The 14,544-nt window shown below is 41.4% G+C and overlaps 1 protein-coding gene across 1 annotated transcript in view; it reads left to right on the top strand.

The window, feature by feature from the left end:
- RSRC1 (arginine and serine rich coiled-coil 1) overlaps positions 1-14,544 on the top strand; it is a 3,250,950-nt gene that overhangs the window by 1,702,664 nt on the left and 1,533,742 nt on the right. The window lies entirely within an intron of this gene.

The raw sequence follows: 14,544 nt of genomic DNA, 5'->3' as shown, positions 1-14,544 counted from the left end.
GTAGTCCCTAGAGCTTACCGTCTGGTGCTTCTAGCCATAGTTAAAAAAGAAAAGCCAGCACTAAACTCCTGGAATCAAGCAATCTTCATTTAATGCCCAAATTTAAGACAACAACATAACATAACCGTACATCAACATGGTTGTACCAGTTTCGGTAAATCCTTCATCAGCAACCAAACATGATGTACAAAATAAAGACAAAAACTAACTTCCTGTCTTGCAACTTATATAAACTTCAAATAGGAAGCATGGAGCGCCATCTAGTGCATCAATAAAATAGTGCAGTATTTCAAAAATACATGAAATGTGTTACAAATGAACCCAGTTGTCCCAATTATATTAATGAGTATATAAACCCAAATATAGCAACAAAAATATAACTACTACTATATGAATTGGATGCCTCAAAAATGATCATTCAGGCCAGGGGAAATAGAGCCCCTAGTTTGAGGATCCACATTTTCTCTTTATAAGTGAGCTTATCATGTAGAACATGGGATTGTACATGTCGGTCCTTGATGTGATCAATGACCAAAAAACAAAAATTGCCCGTAGGGTGTTTAGAAATGTGTTTATATAATGAACTGGACCCCTTTTTGTTTTTAATATCACTAAGATATTCCCCCATCCTAACTTTAAAAGGACGGGAAGTTTTCCAACATAGAAAGCTCGACAATTGCACTGGGCCAGATAAATCACCCAAGATGTACTGCAATTGGCAAAACATAATATATCATTAACTTGTGGACAATTTTGTGAAGAAAAAGTCCGACATTTCAACACCCTCGGGCAGTAGTAGGTACAATGACCACATGGATAGCATCCAAAAACAGGGCCTGTAAAAAGGTGAGCTTGAGTAATGGAACATGCATCTCTGTAATAAACCTTCTTGTAATGACTAAAAAGAGAGCCCAAAGACCACCCTTTCCGAAATGAGTAATGACACCGGTCCCCTACATATTTCTCTAAGACATTATCCGATTTTAACAGATACCAATACTTACGGATAATGTTCATGAATCCAACTGTATTCCTCCCATAAGTTGTAACCAATCTAAGCAAATCAGGCTTGACATGATCAGTTCTATCTTGCTGATTTGCAAAATGATTGGCCCTCGTGATGTCACCCCCTACATAACCCCTACTTTTAAACCTAGTGATAAGATCTCTCCTGTGATGGTCGTATGTGGAGGAACTGGAACAAATCCTTCTAACACGAAGGAATTGGGACTTGGGGATGTTCTTGATGACATGCTGGGGGTGGAAACTAGTGGCATGTAATAAGGTATTGAATTGAGGAAATTTTCTAAATATCTCACTCTCAAGAGTGTTGGTGTCCGTTCCTTTTACCAAAACATCCAAAAACGTAATTTCAGATCTAGAAAATGTCAACTTAAACTCAATCCCCCATATATTGCCATTTAGATACTCAAGGAATTCAAAAAGGAATTCCTCACTAGCTCTCCACACCATCCAGCAGTCATAAAGATACCTCCTCCAAATATCCATCTCGTTAATGTAGATATTGTGACTGATGACATAAATTACCTGGTTTTCCACATACGCCATAAATAAGTCTGCATAAATGGGGGCAAAAGAAGCCCCCATAGCAGTGCCCTGTGTCTGCCAAAAACATCTGTCCTTAAAAAAGAACACATTGTGAATCAGGACCTGTTCAGTCATGCATACCAAGAGGGTATTAAAACCAGGCTTATAGATATTAACCTTATCCAACCAATATTGCTGGGCCAAAAGTCCTGCCCAGTGGGGAATACTGGTATATAGGAAGGTGACATCCAAGGTGCATAAAATCCAATGGGACTCTAGTTTTGTCTCAGAGATAATGGGTAGGAACTGTGTAGTATCTTGAATTCTAGAACGTATATGTGCCAAAAGTGGTTTTAGATGTAATGTAAGGAATTCAGAAAGGGGTTCCGTAAGGGAACCCCTGCCTGATACGATCGGTCTCCCGGGCGGCCTTGTGGGGTCTTTGTGGATCTTTGGGAGAAAATAAATATATTGCCTGCTAGGAAAATCAACCTTGAGTTGATGACACACTTCATCATTAATAATGCCCTCCTCTGTAGCCAAATCCAAAAACTTGTCGACATCCTTTTTAAATTGCAAAGTGGGATCTGCCTGCATTTCCTGATAATGATTATGGTTAGATAACTGACGATCAGCTTCAGCTTCATAGTCCCCCAGATCCTGGACCACCACTGTGCCACCCTTGTCCGCTGAAAGAACAACAATGTCTTTGTTGTTAATCAGTTTTTCCAAACACATTCTCTGATCTTTGTTCAGATTATCTTTAAGCTTGTCCTGTTTATGTAAATACAAATGTAAATCCTTGAGGACAGCATTTTGAAATGTTTGGACAATGGGTTGCATAGGTGGCCTGAACCTGGAGGCACGGAAGTGAAATTCCCCTAACCTCAGAGGCATCGCAATCAGTCCCATGAAAAAAGCATTTCATATTCAAATTTCGACAAAATTTAACCACATCTTCAGCAAAACAATGTTCTTGGACAAAAAACCCAGGGACAAAACTTAGTCCTTTATTCAATATATCAACTTGTTGGTCATCCAATACCACTGAGGAAATATTATGCACATTATTAACATTGGATACTAAATCCTGGTCATCTGTTGAAGGATGTCCCCCAGCCCATCTGGGTTTGTGATGCTTCCTCCCCACTCGTCTCTGGGACTTGTGCCTAAAGGGGTCTTTCCGATAAAGCCTCTGTCCAAATTATTCCTCTTGGAAACAGGAGAAATGCTGATATGAGTATCCTCCCATTCAGTATTGGAGGATGAGTCATCACCAGATGGCGTAGACTCCCTGCTCCTTTTCTTCAGAATAGATTTAGGCCGAGTAACTCTCATTCTCTTAGATGAATCTATAGGCATATCAAATTTGACCCTAGGTCGCAAATCAAATGGCTTCCCCCTGTCATAGTCCCCCACATCCCTATTAAATTTCTTGACCTTCCTATCCTTCAAGCCTAAATCCAAAGTTGTCAATTCCTTGCCAAGTTATCCAGTATTATCTTTATAGCAAGGAAGTGTAGAAAACGCCTCCACAGTTTTACTAATCTGCGATACATTGGCAATTTGCTGTTCAGCCTTCCTCTCATAAAAACTACTCAAAAGATCAACAAAAGTCATAGAAAGAATTTGTTGGGCCTCGGCCCATTGTGTGAGAAGACATTCGTCCGGTTCAGCCACCATGGGTTGAATCCTAACCCTAAGTCCCCTAGGAACTATTTTTTTACGTTGATAAGCTCGAAATAATTTTAAATGCCAAACATTTTTACGAAGAGAAATGAGGTCCGTGGTCAGTTTAGCGAAAGCTAAATTGCAATCCTGAATAAGATCCCGGACACCCGGAACAACATCCCCTGAACCTGCAGCTAGGCCAAAAATACCCAGATCCTCAGAGTCTGAAGCCAAACCTTTAATTAAATTTGCTAATTCCATCCCTGGCCAAAAATGAACACAAATTCAGTATCAAATACAAAGATATGTGTAACAAATGTGAAAAATATAGGTTCCACACTAAATATACTACATGAACAAATGGCTGGACAATCAGTATGCTAAATGCATAATTCATGTAACCAACCTTAAATACACTCCAAATTAGGTGAAACCATATGGCCACCTTATTATTATACTTCAAAAACCACAAGGGAACCATATATAATCACAGATATCAAAAATATCAAAACTCAAGGCCCCAATAGAATACTATTATAGCCAACAAGCTTATAAGAAAGCCTGAATTGAGCCTACAAAAAGCTCACACTACGTAATCAGAAAGGGGCCATATATATATATATATATATATATGCATATTGAATCCCAAATATAGAAAACATATGAGTGTCCTTGGCCAGTGGTGAAAAAGCAAAAAAAACAAAGAAATTTAAATAAATTAAATATGTTCAGAAGGGCTGTCCTGGTGTCCAGAATAATGAAATAAAAATTGTCCAAATCTGCTAATAATAAACCAAAAAACTTTTTTAAAACCAAAAAAAATTTTTTTGGATGGACCAAATAAACCCTGCAGAAATAACCCCCAAGGTATGGTATATCACATAACATATACCATCAAAAAAGAAAAATAGAAAAAATTGTAAACCTACAAAAAAGCCCAGAGACAAAAAAAAGGGGGGGGGGGCAAAAGACTTCCACCCTTGTAACCCACTAAATCCACACTACCAATTACAGAGAAGGGAAATAATGCATATAAAATGCATATCAAAGTACATGTAAACTCAAAAGCCCACCATATAATAAGCTATTCAGCCTGTAAAAAACTGTTATAGAGGCCAGCCTTTGGAAGTAAACCAAATGAAACTAACCAAAAATTTGGCCCACAACAACACTTATGTAAAAAATAAACTGAGGCCTAAATACAGATCAGAAGAGCAGACATATAACATATCTGAAAAATATATACAGCTCATAACCTGTCCATATTAATAATAATGATGGCAAAACATGACATAAGAATGCAAATATGTTTGAAAACAACCAACATATCAGATTGAACAATTATCTAAACTTGTCATAGATATGATACCATACAAGATATCTAACAATTGACAAACATAAAATAATAAACATTGGTAGATACTTGCAAAAATATAGTCCTCATGAGATGTGCTGCCAAACAAAAAAGAAAAAATGTGTCACTTTAAATCCTCAGTTCAAACAACCACAAGGTCACAGTATGAACCCAGATCCAACTGGGAACATCCAAACAGAAACTAAGGACCTTGAAAAAGGAAGAATCAGCATCCAAAACACCAAACGACCATCATTCCACCATATTATGGGGCGCTCCAAAGCTTTCTGATCCAAATATCCGATGCCATCCAGGGGAAGCCATCAGCAAGAGACAAAAACCTTCAATAAGTCCAAAACCTCCTCCTGCACGAACGGCTGGTGCACGGCTTAAAAAACAAACCAAAGTTAAAAAAGAAAAGCCAGCACTAAACTCCTGGAATCAGGCAATCTTCATTTAATGTCCAAATTTAAGACAGCAACATAACATAACCGTACACCAACATGGTTGTACCGGTTTCGGTAAATCCTTCATCAGCAACCAAACATAATGTACAAAATAAAGACAAAAAACTAACTTCCTGTCTTGCGACTTATATAAACTTCAAATAGGAAGCATGGAACGCCCTCTAGTGCATCAATAAAATAGTGCACTAGTTCAAAAATACATGAAATGTGTTACAAATTAACCCAGTTGTCCCAATTATATAAATGAGTATATAAACCCAATGGCTTCTAGCCATAGCCCATGATATTCCCTTTGCAGGTCATATGGGCATAAAACGTACAAAGAGGCATATTATGCAAAACTTCTATTGGCCTGGAATTTCCAAAGATGCATCAGGGTACTGCAGGACCTGTGAGCAGTGCCAAAAGGTAGGCAAGGCAGGAGACCAGGTGAGAGCTCCTTTGATGGCTTTGCCTGTGATTGAGGAGCCATTTCAGAGGGTAGCTATTGAAATTGTGGGTCCTCAGAGTACCCCAAGTTCCACAGGGAAAAAGTATATCCTAGTGATTGTAGATTATGCTACATGATACCCTGAAGCAGTGGCTTTGTCCACCATTGAGGCAGAGAAGGTGGCAAATGCTTTGCTAGAGATTTTCAGCAGGATAGGTTTCCCAAAGGAAATACTGTCTGACAGAGGTGCCAATTTTATGTCAGACCTACTGGCTTGTCTGTGGAAGTCCTGTGGGGTGAAACACATGAAGACCACCCCCTACCATCCCCAGTCTAATGGTCTTGTTGGGAGGTTAAACTCTACAATCAAGTCCACGCTATGGGCATTTGCAGATCAGTTTAAGAGGGAGTGGGACAAATATTTGCCCCTTCTGTTTGCTTACAGAGAGGTTCCCCAGGAATCCACAGGTTTTTTTCACCCTTTGAGTTGCTGTATGGGCATAGGGTGAGGGGACCTCTAGATTTAATTCGAGATGAGTGGGAAGGTGAGTGTGAGTCTCACAAGGAGTCTGTTGTTGCATACATCCTAACCCTCAGAACAAGGTTCAGGGAACTCATGGGCCTGGCCCAGGAGAACCTGGCAGAAGCCCAACAACAGAAAAAGGTGTGGTATGACAAGAATGCTCGAGCTAGAGAGTATGCTGTAGGGCAGCAGGTGATGGTTCTTGTTCCTGTCAGACACAAGTTGCAAGCAGCTTGGGAGGGACCCTACAAGGTGGTAAGAAAGGTGGAAGTGCTAGGCAGACGGCAGGGGCACAAATTGTACCATGTTAACATAATGAAACCTTACCATGATAGGGAGGCCCTTGTGCTGAGCATTTGCAGTGGATTGCAGGAGGAGTCTGAAGGAGATCTGGGGACTGATCTCCTCAGTGAGGCTCGGGCTGACACCTTGGTGGAAGGGGGGTAGCAATGTCCCAGCAGCTATCTCCTACCCAGGTTCAAGAAATCCGAGCAGTGTTGCAAGAGTTTGGGGGCATGTTCACTGGGAAACCAGGGAGCACCCACCTGGTGCAGCACCAGGTGGAAACAGGACCCCAAAGGCCTATTAGGCAGGCCCCTTATAGGGTGCCTGAGAGAGTCAAACAGACTCTGAGGGAGGAGGTACAGGAGGTGTTGGAACTAGGGGTGATTCAAGAGTCCAACAGTCCCTGGGCCTCACCAGTGGTGTTGGTGCCAAAGAAGGATGGCAGCACCAGGTTCTGTGTGGATTACAGGAAATTAAATAGTCACACAGAGTCGAATGCTTACCCCATGCCTAGGACAGATGAGGCCCTAGAGCACCTGGGTGAGGCTAAGTATCTTACAACCATTAATCTTACCAAGCGTTACTGGCAGGTGCCCTTGACTCCCAGTGCTAGAGAGAAGTCAGCCTTTATGACTCCTTTTGGCTTGTATGAGTTCACAGAGATGCCCTTTGGGATGAAGAATGCCCCAGCGACTTTCCAGAGGCTGGTAGACCATATCTTAGCAGGAGCAGGAGGGTTTGCCATTGCTTACATGGATGATATTGCTATCTACAGCCATTCCTGGCAAGAGCACCTTCAGCATGCTAGGGAGGTGCTGGGCAGACTACAGAGGGCAGGGTTGACCATTCAGCCGAGCAAATGTCAGGTGGGTATGGCAGAGGTCTCCTACATAGGACATAGAGTGAGGAGTGGTAAGATAAGGCCAGGACCTGCCAAAGTGGAAGCTATTCAGGCATGGCCTGCACCTGTTACCAAAAAGAAGGTGAGGGCATTCTTGGGGATAGCAGGGTACTTTCAGAAAGTTAATTCCCAATTGTAGTACCATAGCTGTTCTCCTCGCAGACCTGACAAGGAAGAACAGGCCAGATAAGGTTGTGTGGACCCCAGCATGTAAGCAGGCATTTCAGAAGCTTAAGGAAGCTTGGGAGGACCCCCTGTGTTAGCCAGTCCAGACTTCAGCAAAGACTTTGTTGTGCAGGTGGATGCTTCAAACTATGGTGTGGGGGCTGTACTTAGCCAGATTTCGTCAGAGGGAGAAGAGCACCCAGTGGTTTATCTCAGTCGTAGGCTCCAACCCAGGGAGGAATGCTATGCAGCGGTTGAAAAGGAATGTCTAGCCATAGTGTGGGCACTACAAAAACTTCAGCCTTATCTCTATGGAAGAAAATTCACTGTGATGAGAGATCACAACCCTCTACAATGGTTGAATAGAGCCAGTCAGCAAAATGCCAAGTTGCTAAGATGGAGCTTGGGGTTGCAAGCATATGATATGTCAGTGCAGCACCACAGTGGGAGTAGCAATGCCAATGCAGATGGGCTCTCAAGACAGGGAATGGGGTGAGGTACACCCAGATAGACCTGACACACTCTCAAGCGATGTTTCTCAAGGGGCACTTGAAAAATTTGCTTGAGTTTCCCGGGGAGAAGAGATGTGATGATTGGGGAGAGATGAGCGAAGGCTGCCAGCCTAGTCAAATAAAATTTGATATATAGTTATGGCATTTGTAAGTAAATGTAAAATACAGGAATGTTTTCTTGAGTGTAAAAGAATACTGTGAAATGTGGAACTGCAAAATATGTGACAACATTGCACTCTACTGGCCCAGTGAAGCATGTTGTGACTCTTTGATGTTAGAATTCGGCTCCAGTGAGTCTGGATGAAGGTTTCATGCCCATTGTTTTAAAGCTAAAGGTTATGACCAGAATTTAGATGTGGAATGTGCTTTATTGCTCTAGTTTCTGTTAGCGTATACATGACTTATATTGTAAGTTTCTGAGCAGGTGTTAGATTGCTAAATAATGCAGTTTGTGGCCTGAGAACTCCAGACTAAGTGTCAAAAATGATGTAATTTGGGAGGGCCTTAGAGACATGTTTGTTAGTAATATTTAAATACTATTTCTCACAAGAGACTGAAAGCATTTTGATCTTGGATATCTAACTCAGCACTCTGCCTAAGCTCACATGCAAGTTTTTAGCACTGTGATTTCTTGTAGGAATAGTTAAAGCTAGTAAAGATTAATTAGGTATTTTTCTTTGAAATCAGACCTGTCCTACTGTATTATTTTAAGTTTCTGTGTGATCTCTGAACTCTTAGATATCTCTCTGGTGTAGTAGTTTTGTCTTGTGTTTTAGTTATTTATTATTAAATATTTTTAAAACCTTCTACCCGTGGCTGGTTTATGTAGAGATAAATTATGCTTTAGAGTACATTATATATTTATAGAGTTTACTGCCTAAGCCCTTCCAATAATCCTAGACTGTGTAGTCACATTGCCATTGGATAATAATATTGCACAGTAATAATTGGACACCCTTTTAAGGGCCTTTTAGTAGCTGATATTATTAGCTGGGTGGTGGCAGGGATTACTACCGCATGGTCTGGGTAAAGGGGCTCAGCTGGAGAATCTGTGTCAGCCTTTCCCAGGTGTGTCTGTGAAGTTGTATAAATACTTATCTCAAAGTGTGTGTATGTTGTGTCAGCTGCTTGGGCAGGGACACGAAGCACTGGTTGGACAGAGAGGGTACTGGAGGTTTTAGCTTGCCCAGCTAGGCTGAGACCTGGACCCTGTAGCTGTGCCAGTGGGGAGTCTTATTGGGGACCTGGTGAGCAAGGGAGCAACCAACCCCAGACTGACCGTGATCTCTTTGTGTACTTAAGGGAAATTGTACTTTACTGTGTGTATTAGTTATCCTTTCCTGTCCTCTATGAGACGAACTCCCTGGTGTCAGTGGTGAGGATTGAGGCTCCTTGATTGCTGGGCCAGGGCACGATAGTCACAGGAACAACCAAAACAAAAAATTTAAATGAACACGTGGAAAGTATGTGTAAGGTGATAATAATCCACTAGTGCCACAAAGGCCTGAGTCAGTGAGCCATTGCATTATCTACCCTCCTGTACCATGACATGTTTTTACTGTATTCCTACCTGTTCTGACACCTTTACAGGCACTGAATAAGATTTCCTCCCATGGCATTTTCTAGGCTTCTACTAAAACTCATGAGACACCAGGTGGAATACCAGTTTCCAGATGTATGTCAGTCAGACTGGTATCTTATTCTAAAAAAGACCTGAAATGGTGTGATTTTTTTAACCATGTAGCCATGTTGGGCTTATGTCTTTTCTAGGGAAGGAGTACAGTTCTACTCTGAAAGAAAAATCTACTAAGGATTTTGGAGTTTCGGAGTCAGACTGGCATGGAGATTGTATTCCTGTGTTAATTCCCATAAACATTCATGCTACAGCAGTAATCCTAGTACTTTAACATCTTTCTTTATGGTGAGCACACTTACATACCTTTACTTAATGCCTTTTCTGGATAACATAAGGTCCTCTAAGGCAGTGTGACAGTAGTAATTAAGAGAATCCACCCCATAGTAAAATCACTGTACAATCATTACGATTATGTGAATTACCCACATAGTTTTATGAACCGGCACTCGAGGCACTCCTTAAAATGGAGAACATTGATATCTTTGCAGTGACTGAGACCTGGTTCAAGGCTCCAGAAAGCACCCCTGCACTACCAGGCTGTAACTCATACCACACTTCAGCCATTTAACCTGGATCAGAACACCAAAGGTGGAGGTGTGTCCATATTCATTAAGGATATCCACACCTCCAGGCTAGTTGCTCAGCATAATGCAGCCAAGGTTATCCAAGTGCAACTAACTCTTGGAAAAACTAAATCCAAATTGTAGCTTGCTACAAATCACCCACCATGCCCCAGGATTCCCACTCCTCTTTTCTTGATGTACTGGAAAACATTGGGGTTCAACCAAACACCCTAATAATGGGTGATTTCAACTACCCCACCATTAACTGGGAAAACTACTCATGTACCTACTCCTTCACTCAACGCTTTCTGGAATTCATAACCTTCAATGCCCTGGATCAACTTATCCACACCCCCACCAGGGGCAACAATATCCCTGATCTAGTCATTACCAACATGAGTGACCGGTGTTCCACACCTGAAGTCAATGCCTCATTGGTCCGATCCGACCATAAGCTAATTATCCTAGATATCCACATCCTGCCCCCACCCCCCATTAAGGAAACCATGGTAAAACATTTCTCCAAAGCCAACTTCATGCTTCTTAAGACAGAAGTGGTGAACTTCATGACACCCATGCAGATGGACAATACAGTTACGACTACTGAATCCTACACAATTGCACTTTCTAAACACTTGCATGAGTGCATGGATCGTGCTATCCTCCAAAAAAAGGAAGCCAATCTGGTGTTCCCCTGCCATAAACAAACTGTACAACAGAAGGAAGAAACTGTTGCAAAAGAGTAAAATCCCATGAGTGGAGGAGCTCCCTGGTCAGCCTCAGTAAAAAGCTGTGATCACTGATAAAATCCTCCAAAGCTAGTTATGAAAACAAAATCGCCACTGATTCTAAAGACAACCGCAAAGCATTCTATAGCTATGTCAAGAATCTCAGTGGCAACACTCAGATCTTCTCTGAGTTTCAGCACAATGGCACTAAATATACAGACCCAACTGATATTGCCAACATCCTGGCAGATAGGTTCAGTGCTAACTTTACCCCCCTCTCACCCCCTAATGAGCCCATCTCTATACCAGAAGAATGCAAAGTTCCTGTAATCATGGCTGCACAGGTAAAAACCACACTTTCCAAAGCCAAGAATACAGCATCCATGGGACCAGACAACATCCCAGGCTGCGTTCTATGCGAACTACAGAATGAACTGGCACCCCACCTAAGTACCATGTTCAATCATAGCCTCACCTCAGGCTTTGTGCCTGCTGAATGGCACACAGCAACGGTTATCCCACTCCACAAGGGGGGAGCCACCATGGACCCCGGGAACTACCGCCCCATTAGCCTGACGAGCCTGGTCTGCAAGGCCATGGAACATATCATCATGGAACTTATAAACAAAGACATTGGTAATCTCCAAACTCTGAACCCCACCCAGTTCGGGTTTGTAAAAGGCAGATCACGTCTCCTAAACCTGATAGACTTCTTTGAAGCAGTCACCAAAGCCGTAGAGAAGGGTAAGGTGGTTCACACAGCCTATTTAGATCTTGCCAAGGCTTTCGACACCATCCCCCCACTGTGGAATTATAGATAAACCCACTAAATTAGGTATAAATCCCTATGTCACAAGATGGGTTGCCAACTGGCTCACTGACAGAACCCACACTGTGAAAGTAGCAGACTCCAAATCCGACTTCAGACCAGTGACAAGTGGAGTACCACAGGGTTCAGTCCTGGGTCCTCTCCTGTTTGGTATCTACTTCTCTGAAGTACAGGCTAACACAGAAGGTCTTTGGTTAATGAAGTTCGCAGATGACTGCAAACTAGGAGCCATAATCAAAACTCCTAACAATGTGGACATCCTACAAAAGGGCTTCACTGAGACAGATGCCTGGTTTCAAAGCCATGGTTTCAAGCTCAATGCCAAAAAGTGCATTGTCATCCCCTTTGGTAAAAACTCTGTACCCATGAACTAAAACATAGGCGGTGGTATACTTAACACCAAAAGTGGGATAGCAGACCTTAGGACACAGGTGGACAGTAGTCTCTCCTTTGATAATCACATCGCCACAGTAGTCAGGAAATCCTTCTACATGGCACACCTCATCACTAAGGGTTTCTCATCCAGAAAAAAACAGGTCATTGTTCCCCTCTACTCATCACTCATTAGACCCATTATAGAGTGCAACGCCCCTTTTGGTATGTACCTCACAAGACATCTACAACAACTGGAAAGTCTGCAGAAATACCTCACAAAGAGGATTACCGGCCTCAAACAGATGCCCTACGCAGACCGTCTCAAAAAACTCCAGCTTTACTCCGTCACATATTGCCTACTCAGAGGTGATCTCTGCCTAACATACAAAGCTATGTCAAACCCAGAGCTGCTGGACATGCTCCACTTAAAGAAATGCCAATCCCTCCGAGCTACATGCTCTAGGGACCTAAACCTTGTCACCACAATAAACAGAATATGCTGGAGGGATAGATTCATGTTCCAGAGACTTCCCATACTCTGGAATAAACTACCTATCTATATCAAACAAAGCTCCTCATTAGAACTCTTCAAGAAAAATCTTGATGATTGGATGGGAAATAGGAAATTCACCCCAGGGATCACCTCTGTGGCTCTGTTCGACAGTGGCACAGGAAAATCATTTTCTTGGGTGGCAAAAGCCAGGGTACCTTTTTGGTTGGGCTTGTATAGGCTCCAGGGCCGATAGCCTAGTACCTACCTATGAACCTTGCTAGTATGCATTATTTTTCCATTCACTTGTCAAGGATGGTTATGTATACCAGGAAAATTAACAGTTCAGTCCTCCTCCTCTTCCTTCTTTGTCATTTACTGAATTTAAGTAGGACTTCTCCAGTACACTGAACATTTCTGCCTGTTTAGAAGACAAGGAATATTGGATTTTTCATGTAAACTGTCATATGTGAGCTTCAGAGGACATTCTTGAGCTGTGAAGCATCATCCTTCCTTCTGCCTTTTAGAAGCTTCTCACAAGGCTTTTTATACATACGTATATGTGCCTTGTAGTATATATCTGTGCTTGTGTTTTGTATTTTTTTTATCCTAAAAGGAGCCCTATAAGACCTAAACCAACTAAACGGGGGGAAACTAACAGAAATTTAGCATGTATGCTATAGCTGATGGTTCAGAATTGTTTCATTTGTGTTTCGTGTTAACTTTTTTTTTTCATTTACTACTATGAGCAAGTGTTGAGACAGGTAATGCTATTTTTTCACCCCCTTTTCCCCTTTGTAAATACGTAACCGAAAGTTGTCATCATAGATTCATTTAAGGACCTGAGTATGTGGGTATATCCAGCTTTGATTTTTCTAATTATATCAGTCAATTGGTTAATGATAGTTTTAAAACTATAGGTTGTATAAAAGATTTATAAAGTCTAGGAAAACAGAACTAATGAAGTCATATTTAGTTACATTAGACCCAAACTTGAGTATGAAATAACACTATGGAAACCTTATTAAGAAAACAAACATGAGTAAACTGGAAAGATTAGAGTGGAAATATACTATGGGCATCCGTCGATGTGAAAATTTTAAGTTATTATGAAAGACTAAAATATCTGAACTTGTACAGTGTATCATACAGATATTTAAGAGGAGAACATATTCAGGTATGTAGGGCATTCAGAGACATCTACCGCTGGGAATATTTGAGGTTGTCAAAAAGTAGCAGAGAATCATCAGACAACTTATGTAGAAGATTCTATAGGAATGAGAAGTGTACTTATTGGTTTTCTGAGAGAGCAGCTGATGCATACAGTAGAGTAAAAAATTACATTAAAGCAAGCACTAGTTCAGACATTTTTAAGAAAGCCTGTACACTTAATATGGGGAAATTGTTTTTGGTATATTGGCAGGCTAGAAAGGCCATGCTTGAAATATTTGTTTGCATGTATAGCTGAAGTGAAACAATAGATGATGTATACAAGTGCGCTCTTTATTATAACTGCAGAAGTACCTCTTGTTTTTTTGACCAAAGCTTTAATGCCTGTAACTTTATATTGTGTGTATTTGCTGAACTCAGTACTGTAACTACTGTACTCATTCAATAAAAGGTATGCCCTTACTCCATGAGTTTAGTTTTACAGGCATTATTGCAAGCTGGGCACACTCATGTAAAACTTAAGCGGCCTTGTCATTCTTCTTCTTGAGTGTGCCACATCTCAAGCGTCTTGACAAATTTGCATCTGTTTTGCAGGTTACCAGGTTGTTGATCTAAGGCTAGTTTTAGGTCACGGGGGCTTTAATGCCACCTTTGCAGTTCAGTGTTGTAGTGCTTGTGTAGTGCAGGTTGGGTATATGACAAGTCTTAACTCCATAGGAGCCATTTGTGTTTCTAATTTTTCTAATCACTGCTATAGTATTCAGCAGTGAAATGGTGTTTGTTGAAGTATGCATACTTCTGCAGTGATCCTAGAACTGCTGTCACTAAGCCCTAAAGGGCAGTTACATTTACCATATTCACCCATCTCTCCCAGGAATCTAGATATGCATAAAGTAA

This window comes from Protopterus annectens, chromosome 4.part1 (assembly GCF_019279795.1).
Source record: "Protopterus annectens isolate FY-2018-M chromosome 4.part1, PAN1.0, whole genome shotgun sequence".
NCBI lineage: Eukaryota > Metazoa > Chordata > Ceratodontiformes > Protopteridae > Protopterus > Protopterus annectens.
Note: the sequence above shows the minus strand (reverse complement) of the source record. Positions and strands in the feature narration are given on the sequence as shown.